The following is an 18377-nucleotide window of genomic DNA, read 5'->3' on the forward strand; positions in this document are numbered from 1 at the left end:
CCTGGTGGGGGTTTCAGTATCTGCAAAACAGCTCAAAGATATTGTTATGTGTATCACTTGAGGGGGAACTAGGACCCTGCCCCAAGGCTGCACTATTGTTTCTTGACTTCTCCCCCCTTGTCTCCACATCCTCTCCCTTCCCTGATTAGCAATTGTTTGGACCTGCCCTTTGGAACTCAGGGAAGGTCATGGAGGTTGAATGAAGCCTATTTCCTGTAATCAAGAAATGGAGGACACAGGAAGGCTTTTGTGCCCAGGAGTCCCACAGGGTCCTGCTCAGTTTCATTTCCTTTGTGGAAACAGCCCTCTCCCACTCTCAGTTAGAGGTTCGGGTTGGATTCTGCCCACCACCTGGCTCTGGGAGTGAGCATGTGACTAGATCTGGCCATCACAGAATTGTATGCCACTGGTCCTGGGAATTGATTCAGAGATGGGCCTTTGACCCAAGCCAAGCTAATGAGAAACCAGGATGCTTTGCTGGCACTGCTGGGGAAAAGGTACATGCATTGTGCTGGTGGAGTTATTTCCAGGGTTCTAGGTCACCTGTCTACAGAGGGTGCCTGCCTACAAATAAAGCCAGCACTGAGAGGCGCAGAGCCAAGATGTGGGGCAGTGTCCTGATGGCATCTTTGAGACCTGAAGTCAGAACTCTGCCTTGAACCTTTCAGTTATATGGGTCATTTTGGTTTTGTTTGTAATTTGAGTGATATTTTGGCCACTGGCAACCAAAAGAATTTTGACTGATAACACCAGGAATACAGTGTGTTGATGTATTGATGGGCAAGCCTGTCCAGAGGTTGCCCTTCTGCTCTGCTTACTTGAGCACTAATTCTTTGTTTCAAAGTTCAGTGAAAATATTATCGTATCCTTACAGTCTTCTAGACCTCACCAGACTGTGGTGAAACTTTCTCATTTGAATTCCTGAGCACTTTTTTTTAAATAAGTTTTTTTGTGTGTGTGTGGTATGCGGGCCTCTCACTGTTGTGGCCTCTCCCGTTGTGGAGCACAGGCTCCGGACATGCAGGCTCCGCGGCCATGGCTCACGGGCCTAGCCGCTCCACGGCATGGGGGATCTTCCCAGACCGGGGCACGAACCCGCGTCCTCTGCATCGGCAGGCGGACTCTCAACCACTTTGCCACCAGGGAAGCCCTAAATAAGTTCTTTTTTTGTTTGGATTTTTTGTTTATTTAAGAGTAGGCAGAGATTGTAATGGTCAGTTACGATCCCTGTTTGTTTTTTCTAATACATTTACATATCCTCTCTCCATATTGACTATAATGGATCTCAAGCTTAGGAACCACATGTAATGTGCCTTTTTATCTCAGTGTTCTATGCAGATTAGGGTCTCAATAAATGTTTGTGGATGACACATATAAGGGCCACAGCATCTGTGATCCAGCTTTGTTATTCCATCTCAACGACCCTCAACACATGCCTAGCATATACACAGACCCCCAACCAAGCATGCATGTACCATGTACACATACCCCCAGCCAAACATGTATATACCATGTACACATACCCCAAACCAAACATGCATATACCATGTACACAGACCCCCAGCCAAGCATACATATACCATGTACACATACCCCTAGCCAAACATACATAACCATGTACACAGACCCGCAGCCAAACATGCATATACTGTGTACACAGACCCGCGGCACACGTACACACATGTACATATACCCAAAACATACATGGACACACCATATACATGAACTTTCAACCAAACATATATACCATGTGCACAGATACCCACACATATATGTATACTCAGTTCACTGATGCAGGGTGAACTGCTTCTTGTGTGTTGCCTTGAAGACCCTATTTGGGAGAGGATGATTCTAGCCCCTGAGTTCCTTATAATTCAGTAATGGCTGGACTATAGTAACAGAACTGTCTGGTTCCTCCACCCGCATCCCAGATGAAATGAAAGGCAGGAGGAGGGAGAGAGCCCCCTTGAGGAGAAAGGAGAGTCTGAATGAGGAACAGCCCACCCACATGAGGGCCTGTTTTGCTCACCAGCTCCAGAGTGGAAAGGGTGAAATGAATTCTTGCTGCACTATAAATACTTGTTAGAGCAAACACACAGACTCACCCTGGCCCGGGCCCTGAACTAAATTCCACAGGAGTTGTAAGGAGCAGGATCTGGATCTGGGTGGGTGAGAATTTTAATAGCAATGCGAAGTGTGACTCAGGCTGTCTCCCTTCGGGCACTGAAACTCTCTTGACCTGGGTTTCATCATCCTGTACGGAAAGGCTCCGAAGAGCCAGGATTAATTTCCTTCTCTTTCTTCTCTGGTTGAGTGACATGAAAAGTTATATAAGGCAATTTCTACCAAAGAAAAAGATGGGTTAGCACAAAGCTTTAAAGGAAACAGTCGACAAGTGGGAACAGCCAGGGCCTAGGGGGTCACTGAGAAGGCGGGGTTTCAGCAGCTCCTGCCCTGCAGACACCACCCGAGGGCCTCCTCCTGGTGGAAGTTCACAGACAAGGATGGAAAAGCCAACCTTTCCCGAGTGTGTGCACAGCGGCTCCACGTGACACACTTTGCACACGGCCCCCCACTCTACCTTGCCATGGGTTCAGCTAAAAGCCACTTTAAAAAGCCATGGGAGCCAGAAGCTTCAGGCTTCTAGCATGTTCAGCGTAGCCGGGTCATCTCTCCCTCTCTCCTCCCCCACCGCATCCAAGGAGCTGATGATGGGAATCGGGGCTGAGACGAACAGGAGGCCGGAAGGGGCGCTGCCTGCCCATAGCGCTGGTCAGGCACACGCGGGAGAGCTATCCCCGTGGGACGCGCCTGCCAGTAGGGATGTGGGCAGCGACACAGTGACAGTCTCGTTATCCTCAGCACCAAGCTTGAGAACTCCAGGCCACCTGAGCAGCGCATCCCATTCCCAGGCTTTTGTTACTGGCTCCTGACTCCCGTGTCTCCTGGTCCTTCACCTGCGTGGCGGGAGATCTCAGAAAGAGGAAAGGGAATAGAGGAACAGGTTTTCCTGAATCATCATTTCCTTCATTTTGTGCAGAAATGAGACAGTGATCATAGTGGATGAGGGTTTTTTCTGTCCTTCCGTCTAATCACTTGCCTACCAGGAATAAGACCGTCCACATTCTCTTTTTCAAGGAAGTGTTTGCCCCCAGCCTGTGGCTCTCCCTGACGGCTCAGGCATCCTCATTTTCTCTCTCAGAGAAGAAAGTGGTGACACAAATCTGCCCTCTACTGGCAATGAGAAGAATTTAAGGTGTGAAAAAAAGAACCGAACCCCGAGAAAGGGGATGATGGAGACTTGACTGCTTTTCCCAAAGCTGAACAACAGATTTAGATTTTGCCAGTACTGCTCAGACTGAGTATGCAGAAATGTCTACCAAATGTTGACGTGTTACTCAATAAATGTAATGGCTTGTGGGAGAGTAAAGAAGTAACATCCAGAAGTGGGAAATCACTGGGTTTGAAATCAGCTGTGCATGGCCCCGAAGTCATGTGACTTTCAGTTGCTCAATCCTCAGCTATATCAAATGGGGACAAAAGTACCTACAGCATGAGAATGTGATGAAAATTAAGGACATTTGGGGACACATTATTTGTCTTACAATTGCACTTCATGGACTCAGCATCAGGGCTCGGTGTTCAAACATCTCGATTCAGCAGCCCAACTGCCACCTCTGCCACTTACCAGATATATGACCTGGGGTGTGCGTTCCAACTCTTTTCCTCAGTGTCCTCATCTGTTACCCAAGGATAATGTATTTGCCTCATAGGGTCATTTTGAAGTGAACCAATGTTTGCAAAGTGGTTGGAATCATATCTAACACAGTGAAAATATTTGTTAAAAAAATACATCATAGGGCTTCCGTGGTGGCTCAGTGGTTGACAGTCCACCTGCCGATGCAGGGGACATGGGTTCGTGCTCCGGTCCAGGAGGATCCCACATGCCATGGAGCAGCTGGGTCTGTGAGCCATGGCCGCTGGGCCTGTGCGTCCGGAGCCTGTGCTCCACAACAGGAGAGGCCACAACAGTGAGAGGCCCGCGTACAGCAGAAAACAAAAACAAACAAAAAAAATCATAGTCCACAGTCAAACTAAAAAGTGTGACTTGAGCAAGTGTTAGATGCACAGCACAGGGTTAGAAGCACAAAACTCTATAACCTAGCCAGGGAATAATAGTAAAAATACCTAGGATTTTTTAAGCACTTGCAAACTGCCATGCTTAGAAGCATTTTCTATGTATTTCTCTGTTTACTATCAATACTAAACAGCAGCTAGATACTGAAGACACACACTGTATGACTCATTTACATGAAACCTGAGAAAGACTTAACTTAAAATGATAGAACACAAATCAGTGAATGCCTTAGGGCAGTGTGTGGGGACAGGGATTTGACTGGTAAAAGACACAAATAAGTCTCCTGAGGTCACAGAAATGTTCTCCATCTTGATCGTAAATGTGTATACATTTGTTAAGACTCATTGAACTGCATACTTAAAGTGTGTTCACTTTATTTATGTAAGTTTTACTTCAGTAAAGTTGATTTAAAAAAACTTGAGAAACATATCAATAAATTGAAATGTATGGAATTTAGTTGGGTCTAGATTAGAGAGCAAAGGTTAAAAAAATATTTAAGACAATCAGATACAACAAAATATGTAACCTTAAAAGATTTCACCAGTAAAATTAAAAAATGAAAGTAAATGAATTAAGTAGGTGTAAGAAACTATAAAAAGGGTAATATGAACTCCAGTTAGGAGAATTTAATAAAAATAAAATTAGAACTTAAACAAAGAAAAACTGAAACCTGATTAAAAAAAGAACAATAAGTATATAAAACTCTGAAAACCTTGGGAAAACAAAGAAAAATCTTAAATATACAACATTAGAAATTATTTTCTAAAAGCTACAAACACATGTATATCTGAATATAAAATGGTTATAAAAGAATACTGAAAGAAATGGATGATTTCTAGTAAAACATCACTAGAATTAACCCAAAGAGGGACTTTGCTGGCCGTCCAGTGGTTAAGACTTCACCTTCCAATGCAGGGGGTGTGGGTTCAATCCCTGGTTAGGGAGCTAAGATCCCACATGCCTCGTGGCCAAAAAAAAAACCCAAAACATAAAACAGAAGCAATATTGTAACACATTCAATAAAGACTTTAGAAATGGTCCACATCAAAAAAAAAAATTTTTTTAATGAAAAATAAAGAAAAGAACCCAAAGAGAGGTAGACATTTTGAAGCAATCGTTAAAAGAATAATATACTAACATGCTTGGTGATAAACAGCCAGTGCCTCCCAGGTGACCCCAGTTGTCACAGCCTCTCCACTAGGGACCCCTTGCAACCCTCCTCCCAACAACAGCCCATCAGACATAGGGTTAATGCCTAGCACAATGGCAGGCCACCAGCTCTAAAGCTAGAATCTATTTGGTTGGTCAGAGCCTATCTTACCATATCACACCAGCCTTAGGAGATTGCCCTCTTTATAACAATCTGAGCCTAGAACCTAATTTCATTTTAAATATAAACACAAAAGTAGCATGGTTTAAATAATAACTGATTTTTATAAATGCAACTACCATTTAAATAAATGGAAGATTATATTTTGTTTGGATCAAAATATTAGAGTTGTTTTGCATTTCAGCCTAGTGGTATTTGAATCACCAGCCCACATGTATCAGTTAGCATTTGTTACAGTCACATTCATGATATTTCTACCTACAGTCAAGTATTTGACTATTCATGTTTTCTAGTACAGTTGTGCTCAAGTACTTTCTTATCAAAATTCATAGCATTTTATTATGAATTACTTTTTCAAATGTCTCCTTTGTATTTTAGTTGATCATATTTACTTTATAGAATTGTGAATGTAGGCAGTTTTTTAATCTATGAATTTCATTTTAGAATAGTAAAAGGGGTGCTATGAACTGAATTGTGTCCCTCCCCAAATTCATATGTTGAAGACTTAACCTCCAGTGTGATGGTATTTGGAGACAGACTTTGGGAAGTGATTAGGATCAGATGAGGTCGTGAGGATGGGGCCCTCATGGAGGGATTAGTGCCCTTGGAAGAAGAGACCAGAGATATCAGCCTTCTCTCTCTCCCTGCTCACAGGCACGGAGGGAAGGCCATGTGAGTTCACAGTTCCCTACAAGCCAAGGGAAGAGGCCTCAGGGTGCAATCTACCCTGCCAGCCCCTTGGTCTTAGAAGTCCCAGCCTCCAGAGCTGTGAGAAAATAAATTTCTGCTGTATAAGCTAAAAGTCTGTAGTGTTTCATTATGGTAGCATGAACAGACTGAGAGGGCATTAGGATTAATAGGTTTAGGATGTTGATTTCACACCAAAACTCTCCCATTAAATGCCCATTCAAGGATAAATTTTTCACTATGAAACCTGGTGCACTCACCCTTTGTAACAGCATCCAGACTTTCCCAGGTGTATCATCTCTCCCCTATTGTATTGTACCTGGATTACTTGACCTCCCCATTGGGAAGTTGAAGTAGAGCTATAGCCTCTCATTGTCCTAACATTACCAAGTGTGGGTGAAAGACTGAAGTTCAGCAAGTTGGAACTGCCCTTCCACGACTTTGAATCTTGAAAAAACTGATGTATAAATGGAAGAAAATACCTAGTACTGCCCTAGTGCCATGCCTGGTTCTTCAGCCTTTGTCAACACCCTTCCAATAAATTCTCCCTGTGGTTTAAGGAGACATTGTTTTAGAGATCCTAACTGAAGCAGTAAGGAGAGGAAACAAAATAAATGTTACATATAGTAGAAATAAAGACACAAGATACACATTATTTGTTGATGGCGTGCATGATCGACTATCTAGAAACCCTAAGAAACTTTATTAAAATTTGAGTGCAAACTAGAGAATGTAGTAAGAGAGCTGTTTTTAAAATATCAGCAATAAATTATAAAATGAAAAATACAAAGTCTCCATACACATAATAAATCTATATAATACATAGAAATAAATTTAGCAACAATAGATTAAGATCTAAAAAAGAAAAACATAAAATGTTTTTAAAAGATACTATTATTAAAAGATATAGTACCTTTCCATCCTGGAAAGGGTTAATATCACAAAAAGATCAATTTAATCCAAATTAATAAAATTAAAAATCACAACCTGTTTTTTTGTGGTTTTTTTTCCTTCTGAGATGGAGTAAGGAGAAAGGTGTAAAAGTATTTAAAGATCAACATCTTCCCCCAGATCTGGCAAAATATTGTTTGGGGGTAGAGTGGGGAAGGAAGATATTAAAATATCAGAAAGTTATAGAGATTAAAACATTTATTCCAGGTAAAGACTTACACACAAATGTGCAAACAATAAAAATGTTGGAAAAGAATTTAAGAGACCTTTGGAGTGATAACACCTTTTAAAACAATGCAGGAAACACAAAAGTCCAAAGAGAAAATGATGGACATCTTCTAGTAAATAAAAGTTAAGTATTTCTATACAGATATCCTAAAAATATATCATAAAATTAAAGTAATAGACTATTCCCATTCATGATAAAATTGGACTGAGTATTTAATTAATCTGAAAAAGAATATCTCCAAAAACTTACAGAAACATTGGGATACCACTACATGCCCACCAGAATGGCAGAAATTAAATATAATGTCAAGTGAAAGTGGATCAAGTACAACTTTCATGCACTGCTTGTGGGATTAAAAATTCCTTCAGCCAGACTGGAAAACTGCTTGGCAATATCTATTAAAGATAAATACCTGATGTAGGACTTCTACTCTGGTATATTCTCAGAAGAAATACATACACATGTTTATCAAAAGGCATGTACCAGATTGAACATAGCAGCTCTACTTGTAATAGCTCCAAACTGGAAGCTACCAATAAAGGTGGAAGCTATAAGATCCAGCAGTCCCACTTCTGGCTGCATATCCAAAGGGAATGAAAACAGGTTATTGAAGAGATATCTTCACTCCTATGTTTATGCACCATTCACAATAGCCAAGCTGTGGAAACAACCTAAATGCCCATCAATGGATGAATGTTTTATATGTATATAGAGAGAGACACACACACACAGACACACACAGACATACAGTGGAATACTCTTCAGCCATGAGAAAAAAGAAAATTCTGCCATTTGCAACCATATGGATGGAACTTGAAAATATTATGCTAAGTGTGATAAGTCAGACAGAGAAAGACAAATGTATGATTTCTTTTAAGTGGTAGCTAAAAAAAAACAAAACAAAACCCTGAACTCATAAAAGCAGAGAGTAAAATGGTGGTTAACAGGGTCTGGGAGTGGGGGAATGGGAAAGATGTTGTTTAAAGGTACACACTTGCAACTAGTAGACAAATAAGTCCTGGAGATCTAATACACAATACAGTGATTATAGACAACAAAAATATATAAACATTGCAATTGCTGAGACTAGGTCTTAACTGTTCCCAACACTAAAAGAAATGATTATGTGATGTGACAGAGGTGTAGCAAATACTATAATGGCAATCATATTGCAATATAAATGGTTCAAATCAATAAGGAATACATCTTAAGCTTACACAGTTTATATGTCAAATATAACTCAGTTTTAAAAACTTGGCCATACGACTGGGGAAAATTACTTTATTTAACTTCAGCTTCCTCTTTTGTAAAATGGAGCGAATGGTGGTACTTACCTTGTAGGTTTATGAAGGTTAACTGATAAAAGATAAAGTTTGAAGAATTTTTTCTGTTACATAGTAAGCACTCAGTAAAGAGCAGTAACATTAGTAGGAGGAGGAAGAGGAGTGGACATAGGAGCAATAGTAATACCACCAGTATTAAAGAGGAAAAAAGAAATCTACAAGTAGCACCAATTTTTATCTATTAGATAGATACAAATTTAAAAGACTGATGACATGCAGAGTGTGTGGAAATAGATGTTCACTTGTGTCTGGTAGAAGTGAGAACTGCTGTCTCACTTGAAAAATTAACTACATGTATTACAATTACAATTAAAAATATTCAAGCTTTTGACCTAACAATCCCATGTTAGAAACACATGTTATAAGAATAAATGAATGTTAATTATTTCGCTAATTTGGGGAGGGAAATAAACATTAAAAGAAAAGATTAAAGCACACCAATGTTGAAATATTCATAAAAAGAAACTTAGAAAATGTGGTTAGGAATGTTAGGGGAAAGAAAGAAAAATCTGCTCATGCCTTCCCACTGCTTCTGGGTTCAGTCTAAACCCTAACAGCACAGAAGGCCTTGCTTCGTTCTCCAGCTAAACCTCTCATCCTCGATGACTGGTTGTATTGTGTTTCTTTCACTTCCTCTGCTGTGCCCTGTGATCTGACATCCCCAGGCTTTGGGAGCATGCTGTTTCTTTTCATGAAAAGATCAGTTACTAGCACACCTACTGCTTCTCACCTGATTTCTTTGTCTGGGGCTTAATTTAGATGTCTTTTCATCCAGAAAACCTTTTGTGATCCCTTCCTTAAATCACTCCTGCCCTATCCCACCTCTCACTCTTTCTGGTGCTCCCATAATGCCCTGACCTTCCCACATCATAGCACTTACCTTATTGCGTTGTAACTTTCTAAGTACTTGATTGATTACCATCACCTCACTTTGTAATTCCTCCTGCTCACCTTTCCCTGTACTCTTTCCCAAACCCCAAGCAACCTGTGATCTGCTTTCTATCACCATAGATTGGTTTGTATCCTCTAGAATTTTATACAAATAGAATCATGTAGTACATACTCTTATTTGTCTGATTTCTCTCACTCAGCATGATTATTTTGAGATTCATTCATGTTGTGGTTTGTATCATAGTTCATTTTTATTACCAAGCAGTACTTCATCATATTGATATACCTATTTATCTATCCAATCACAGATTGATGGTCACTTGGGTTATTTTCAGTTTTGAATTATTACAAATAAAACTGCTATGAATATTTTATAAGTATTTTTATGGACATATATTTGCAATACCTAGGAGTTGAATGTCTGGGTCATACAGTAGGTATAATCTGTCACACTGTTTTCTAAAGTGGTTGCACCATTTCACATTCTCACCAGCCACGTAGAGAGTTCCAGTTCCTTCATGTCCTTGCCAACACTTGATATTGTCAGTCTGTTTAATTTCAGACATTCTAAAAGGTCTGTAGTAGTATCTCTTGTATCTCTCCGTGGCTTTAATTTGCATTTACTTAATAATTAATGATGCTGACTCTTTTCATGTGTTTATTCTCCATCCATATATCTTTTTTGGTGAAATATCTATTTAAATCTTTTGCCCATATTTTACTGAGTAATTTATTTTCTAAAGTTTTAAGTATTATTTATATATTCTGGTTTCAAGGCCTTTATCAAATACATGATTTGCAAATATTTTCTCCTAGTTTATGGCTTGTCTTTTCATTCTTTTAGCAATGTCTTTTAAAGAGCAGAAGTTCTTACTTTTGATAAAATCCAATTTGTCGACATTTTTTTTTATGAATAGTACATTTGGTGCCAGAACTTAGAATCCTTTGCTGGACCAAAACTCATAAAGCTTTTTTCCAATATTTTCTTCTATAAATGCCATAGTATTAGGTTTTACAGCTGATCCATTCTAAATTGATATTTGAATATCACGTAAATTATAGATTGCATATGATTGTTCAATTTCTCTAGTACCTTTTGTTAAGAAGACTACTCTTTCTCCACTGAATTGCTTTTGCACCTTTGTTGAAAACCAGTTGTGAGGGTCTACACCTATACACGCTATTCAGTTCCATCAGTCTATTTTGTGTATCTTTTTACCAATCTCATACTGTCTTGATTACTGCAACTTTATAATAAATCTTAAAGACAGACACTGTTCTTCTTTTTCAAAGTTTTTTGGCTGTTTGGAGTCTTTCCCATTTCCAAAGGAACTTTAGAATCAGCTTGTCAATGCCAACCAAAGAAAAGCCTGCTGAATTTATATATCAATTTGGGAAGAATTAACTTCTTAAAAATATTGAGTCTTTTGACCTACGAACACAACGTATCTCCCTAGTTATTTAGGTCTTTAATTTCTCTCAGTGATGTTTTATAGTTTTCAGCACATAGGTCTTGCGTTTCATATTTTTAATTTTTTTTTTTTATTTGTGGGGGGTGGGGGCTGTGTCGGGTCTTAGTTGTAAAATGCGGGATCTTTCATTGCGGCATGCAGGCTTCTCTCTAGTTGTGGCATGTGGGCTTCTCTCTAGTTGTGACGTGTGGGTTTTCTCTCTCTGGTTGTGGTTCATGGGCTCCAGGGCACATGGGCTCTGTAGTTTGCGGCATGTGGGCTCTCTCGTTGAGGCGTCCGAGCTCAGTAGTTGCGGCCTGTGGACTTAGTTTCCCTGTGGCATGTGAGATCTTAGTTCCCTGACCAGGGATCGAACCCACATCCCCTGCATTGGAAGGTGGATTCCTTACCACTGGACCACCAGGGAAGACCCTTGCATGTCATATTTTTGAAGGTATCTTTAAATAATATTTTAAATAAAATTTCTTATTGTTGCTAGTATATAAAAATACAATTGACTTGTATATAGTAATCTTTTATCCTACAGTCCTACTAAAATAATTTATTAGTTCTAATGGCCTTCTTATGGACTTTTCTCTGTAGATGATCATGTTATTGGCAAATAAAGACAGTTTTACTTCAGCCTTCCTAATCTGGAAGACTTTGATGCTTTTTCTTGCCTGACTGCACTGGCTAGAACCTTCAGTATAATGTTGAGTAGCAACAGTGTCAGCAGACATCGTTGCTTTGTTCCTGGTCTGGAGGAGAAAGCATTCCACTTTTCACTATTAAGTATGATGTTGGTAAGAGTGTCCTTGAGGAAATTCCCTTCTATTTCAACATTGCTAAGAGATTTTGCCAAGAATAAATGTTGGATTTTGTCAAATGCTTTTTCTGCATCTATAGAGACAATCATAGTTATTCACTTTTAGTCTATAAACATGGTGAATTACATTGATTTTTAACTTTACGTGAACCTCAGATAACTCTTTGTTATTAGATACATAAACACTTAGGATTATTATGACCTATTCATAAATTTATTCCATTATCATTCTTAAATGATCTGTTTTCCTTGACTCTAAAATCTATTTTGATATTCGTATATCCACTCTAGCTTTCTTTTGATTAGTGTTAGCATGCTATATCTTTTTAATCTTTTAAATTTTAGCCTATGTAATGTCTTTATATTTAAAATTTGTTCTTATAGGCAGCATATAGAAAGGCCTCACTTTTTAATCCAATTTGACAATCTCTGAAAATTTCAATTGGGGTGGTTAACCATTTAATGTTATTATTAATATTGTTGGGTTAAATCTACCAGATTGTTATTTGTTTTCTGTTTATTCCATCTGTTCTTTGTTTCCTTTTCCTTCTTTTTGTGCCTTCTTTGGGTTAATTGAATATTTTTTATTCCATTTTATCTCCTTTGTTGGTTTATTAGTTGTAATTATTTTGTTTTTTTGATGACTGCTTTAGGATTTTTAGCAAATGTCTTTTACATACCACAGTTTATCTCAAGTGATACTATATCACTTGATGTATCATAATATATCTCCATTTCTCTACTCGCAGCCTTTGTGCATTGTCATATATTTTATTTCTATATGTATTATAAACACCATACATCTTGTTATTTTCACTTTAAACAGTTAATTTTCTTTTAAAGAGATTTTGAAAATAAGAAAACAAGTCTTTTATATTTACTCATGTAGTTACCATTTCCATAACTCTTCATTCCTATGTAGATCCCAAATTTCCATCTGGTATCATTTTCTTTATATCTGAAGCATTTCTTTTAACATTTCTTGTAGTGCAGTTCTGCTGGTTATAAATTCTCTCAGTTTTCATACATCTGAAAAAGTTTTTATGTCACCTTTGTTTTTGAAAGATATTTTCCTTGGGTATAGAAGTCTACGTTGATGGCTTTATTCTTTCAGTATTTTAAAGATGTTTCTTTGTCACCTAGCCTACTTATGTTCTGCTGTCTTTCTGATATTTGTTTCTTTGTACATAATGTGTCTTTTATTCCCCCGGCTGCTTTTTCGCTTTGTTCTTTATCACTGGTTTTAAGTAATTTGATTAATATAAGCCTTGGTGTAGTTTTCTCCATGTTTCCTTTTTTAAAATTTTTTTTTATATTGGAGTACAGTTGATTAACAATGTTGTGTGAGTTTCAGGTGTACAGCAAAGTGAATCAGTTATACATATACATGTATCTTTTCTTTTTCAAATTCTTTTCCCATTTAGGTTATTATAGAGTAATAGAAATAGAAATGAAAAATAATGGAATTTTCATATAAGAATGCAGATTTCCAGCTATTCTTGAAACATCTTTCCTGGGGATATCTCAAAACAACAAAGAGGTATTTAGAAGGCTAACATTTAGTAATCAAGGCTTTGCATGGGGGGTGAGAGTGGGGCTGGGTATCTTCTTCATTGCCCCCAGTTCCACGCTCCATTCTTCTCCACCCTGCCCTGGTCCCATGATGCTGACTTCTATGACTGCATCCACAGACTTCCTGGCCCTCTAGCTTCCTGTTGAGCTCAGCCAATCAGAGGCACTGGAAGGGAAGTAGAAGGTGGAAGGAAAGTCTGGCTTCCTATTTTCTGGCTGACTACAGGTTGGCCAAATCCTTCTTCAAAAGGCTGTAGCTTTTGGCAAATGCTTATCCATACTTATCCATCCTTATCTATACTGTTCTCTCTCTGGGTTCCAGTGACTCTGCCTAAGTGCAAGGGGCTGGGAAACATAGAGAAACCAGTGGAATACTTGGTAGACATTATTGCCCCAACTACAGAGACTCCAGCAAGAACCTTAATTCCTCAGTACCAGGCTAATTCCTCACAAGCTGTTTCCTAAAACTCCAATGGGAAAGAGGGCATGATAGAATTCTGGAATACTTGCTTTCCCCTTTCCCAATGAGTTTTTGCTTGTTTTTGTTTTTCTGAAAGGGAAAGAGGGATGGGAGGGAATCATTTTTGAGGCACCACCCCCAGATTAAGGTGTAATTGTATTCTTAGAGATTCTCTTCTGTTTGCATCATTTCAGAAGAGTATTTCATTAGTATGCTTAGAAGCACCGCCCTCGGTCTGGTCTATTTACACAAACTGTTTTGACAGCTCTGAGCAGAAGGGTCCCTAAAAGAAATATTAGATACCACCATATCATTTTATTCTAATCATATTTTTCACTCTCTCTGATCTCAGTTTAACAGTATTCAGCCCTGGAGCACAAATACATATTCCTGCATACATGCATGTATGTGCATTTTTGTACACTAACTCAACCTGTGTTTCTCTGTGCTTTTCTGCAACAGCTATGTGGTCTCTACCTGCAGGCTTCTAAATATTTAGTGATGAGCATAATCTACTTAGTTTAATTAGATCAAGAATCACTTTGTTGAAAATGTGGTGCACAGGAAAACAACTGGAATCCTGGAAGAAGTAAAATGTCAAAGAACATTCTTGGATTTTAGATTTATAATATAAAGATAAAACCCACCTACCAAGATTAAGAAAAAAAAACAGAGGGTTTCCCTGGTGGCGCAGTAGTTGAGAGTCCGCCTGCTGATGCAGGGGACGTGGGTTCGTGCCCTGGTCCGGGAAGATCCCACATGCCGCGGAGCGGCTAGGCCCGTGAGCCATGGCTGCTGAGCCTGCGCATCCGAAGCCTGTGCTCCGCAACGGGAGGGGCCACAACAGTGAGAGGCTTGCGTACCGCAAAAAAAAAAAAAAAAGAAAGAAAAGCAACAGATATGTACAGTAAATTCACTACCCCAGAGTTGAGTATGGGTCAAAGTGCAAGAAGAAATAGACACAAGTCCATGACAGGCTTATATTTTAGAAAAAAATAAAGAAGAAAGATTAATCATTGATTCATTTAGATCTCAAATATTGTTCATTTCAAATATTGTTCTGAAAAACAACAGAAAAAATAATTTTAAACTATGCTCTAGAATTTAATGTTTTCATGACTAAATATTTCACATGGCTCTGAAACATTTTATGTTTAAAGTATAGGGTCTGCACTCTGGTTTCTCTTCAGATCATATAAATCTTCCACCTTTTAAAGTATAGGGTCCACCCCGTCGTATGCTGCAGAGCCAACAGACTCCTCTGGGGGCATGGCAGCCAACGAAGGCTCTGCCTCTGTGTTGTGGTGTGCACAGAGCTGCACCCCACTGTGGTATCTCCCAGATCTCCCATTCAGACACTCAAAGGCTGAGGAGAAGGCCAGTTTCCCAGGACATTAAAATTGGGACATTCCATGAAGAAATGGTGACCACCAAAGACAAACTGTTTCAGCCAACATTCTGACTGCCTGGTGGCCTGTGGATGGGGAAAGGGACAGGAGCATAGTAATGCATCTACAGGTTAAATCTATCCTTGTTATTCATAGAATTACCTTGATATTCTCAGTCACCAATTCCATCTCAATTCCAGGAGTTCTGGGCTGTGAATTGTGGATAGTAACCCGCAGTTCCATGGACTCTCCCCCACCTATTCCCTTCCCCAGATCCCCTCCCCAGACGTTCCTTCCACTCCAAACTCCGTGATAAGAAACCAATTCTCCTTACTTATCATGGATGAAATCATCTCCTCCCCATAGCAACCACCAAACCATTTGGTAGTCCTTTTCACCACTTATGATTTCCAAATGATGCTTATCAATCCTGGAAATATATTTTTAAGGAGATTAGGAGATTGATAATTTGCCCTGGAGTCAAAAAACAAATAGAAACACACTTTATCACTTTGTTATGCACTGGTTTAATGTGATTTCTTAGCAATCTGTGTGTAGCAAACTGTTTCAATAAACGTGGATCATCTGCTAAATCTTATCAATTAATGTACTTTGTCCATCTTCTTACTTGTTTTTCTATGACCCATGTTCCCCAGAGGGCTACAGCTACTTTCCTGTGGTAATATATAAAGAGAAGAGACCTCGGATTTTTGGTTCACTCTGTTTAATGTCACAATCAAAGTGTCATTGTGACTCACTAGCTTGAAGAGATATCTGCACCCCCACTTTCATTGCGGCATCATTCACACCAGCCAAAACATGCAAACAACCAGCCTAAGTGCCCATCCATGGGGGAATGGATATATGAAAATTGGCATATATACAATTTAGCCATAAAAAAGAAGGAAATCCTGCCTTTTGCAACAACATGAATGGACCTTGCGGGCATTATACATTTAAAAAATTATTTTATATTGGAGTATAGTTGATTAACAATGTTGTGTTAGTTTCAGGTGTACAGCAAAGTGAATCAGTTATACATATACATGTATCTATTCTTTTTCAAATTCTTTTCCCATTTAGGTTATTACAGATTATTGAGCAGAGTTCCCTGTGCATTACAGTAGGTCCTTGTTGGTTATCTATTATAAATATAGCAGTGTGTACATGTCAATCCCAAACTCCCAATCCATCCCTCCCGCTCTCCCCCCTGGTAACCAGAAGTTCATTCTCTAAGTCTGTGAGTCTGTTTCTGTTTTATAAATAAGTTCCTTTGTATCATTTTTTTTAGATTCCACATGTAAGTGATATCATATATTTGTCTTTCTCTATCTGACTTACTTCACTTAGTATGATCCTCTCCTGGTCCATCCATGTTGCTGCAAATGGCATTATTTCATTCTTTGTAACGGCTGAGTAATATTCCATTGTATATATGCACCACATCTTCTTTATCCATTCCTCTGTTGATGGACATTTAGATTGTTTCCACGTCTTGGCTTTTGTGAATAGTGCTGCTATGAACATTGGGATGCATTATCCTTTCAAACCATGTTTTTCTCCAGATATATGGCAGGCATATCTTAAGTCAGACAGAGAAGGACAAATACTGTATGATCTTACTTATATGTGGATCTAAAAAGCAAAACTCACAGAAATAAAGAAAAGAATGATGTTTGCCAAGGGCTGGGGGTGGTGAGGGAAATGGTCAAAGGGTATAAGATTATAAAGGGTTCAGTTCTAAGATGAATAAGCTCTGGGGATTCAATGTATGGCATAGTGACTATAGCTAACAATACTCTATTATATACTTGAAAGTTACTAAACAGTAGATCTTAAATGTTCTCACCACACACACAAAAGTAGTAATTATGTGATGTGATAGACATGCTAACTAACTTTATTGTGGTAATCATCTTTCAATATGTTCATGGAACAAATCATCAGGCTGTACAATTTAAACGTACCCAGTGTTATATGTCAATTATATCTCAGTAAAGCTAGGGGAAAAAACACATGTTAGAAAAAAACCGAAGTGCCATTGAGTAAAACTTTCTCCTGCATATGTAATAATAGCTGTACTGAAATTTACCTCCTTTGTCAAATCTTCAGTGAAAAAATGGACCTGGTGAACATCATCAGTGGACAATAGCAGGCCCAAGGAGAAACAATCCAGATGTGAAGTGTCTCCTGGTAGAATAGACGACTGATGAGATATTGCTGCCAAAAAATAGAATTTTAATCAAATGAAGTTTTCATACCTAGTTACCATTTTGTTGGAAATACAAGGGTCAGGGGACCATGTTATCACCACAGGAATGCAATCAGAAAAATCCAGAACCTGGAAAACTAGACAGAATAAATGCTCAGACTTCTTCAATAAATGGCGAGGAAAAATAAAAGAGGGAAGACTTCTAAATTAAGAGAATTAAGATAATCAACTAGATGTGTGAGACTTTTTTGGACCCTGATTCAAACAAACCAACTGTAAAAAACAAACAAGAGGAACAACAAAAACTTATGAGCCAATCAGGGAAACAAGCCTGGATATTTCATATTATGAAGAGATTACTGTTGATTCTATAGGTGTGAGATATATATATATATATATATATATATATATATTCCTTATCTTTTAGGGCTATGTATGGAAATAATTGTGGATCAGATGACGGGATTTCTGGGATTTGTGGTAGAGAGGATGGGTAGGGATTTACAGGATGAAACAGGAGCAGCGTGAATTGATTTTTGGTGTAGCTGGAAGACAGATACATGGGGGTTCACTGCTCTCTACTTTCGTGTATGTTTGCAATTGTCCGTAATTATTTTTGAGTTAATTAAAAAAATCTTTCAAACAACAAGGTCCTGTATAGCACAGGGAACTACATCCAATCTCCTGGGACAAACCATAATGGAAAAAAATATTAAAAAAGAATGTATATATGTGTATAGCTGAGTCAATTTGCTGTACAGCAGAAATTAGCACAACACTGTAAATCAACTATAGTTCTATAAAAATTAAATAAAAATTTAAAAATCCTACAGAAAAAAACCCTTTCATTTGCAATGCACTTGTGTTTGTCACTACATATCATGTTATAAAATTAATTA

This window comes from Aethalodelphis obliquidens, unplaced genomic scaffold (genome assembly GCF_003676395.1).
Source record: "Aethalodelphis obliquidens isolate GAN/ISIS:26980383/991018 unplaced genomic scaffold, ASM367639v1 scaffold62, whole genome shotgun sequence".
NCBI classification, from domain to species: domain Eukaryota; kingdom Metazoa; phylum Chordata; class Mammalia; order Artiodactyla; family Delphinidae; genus Aethalodelphis; species Aethalodelphis obliquidens.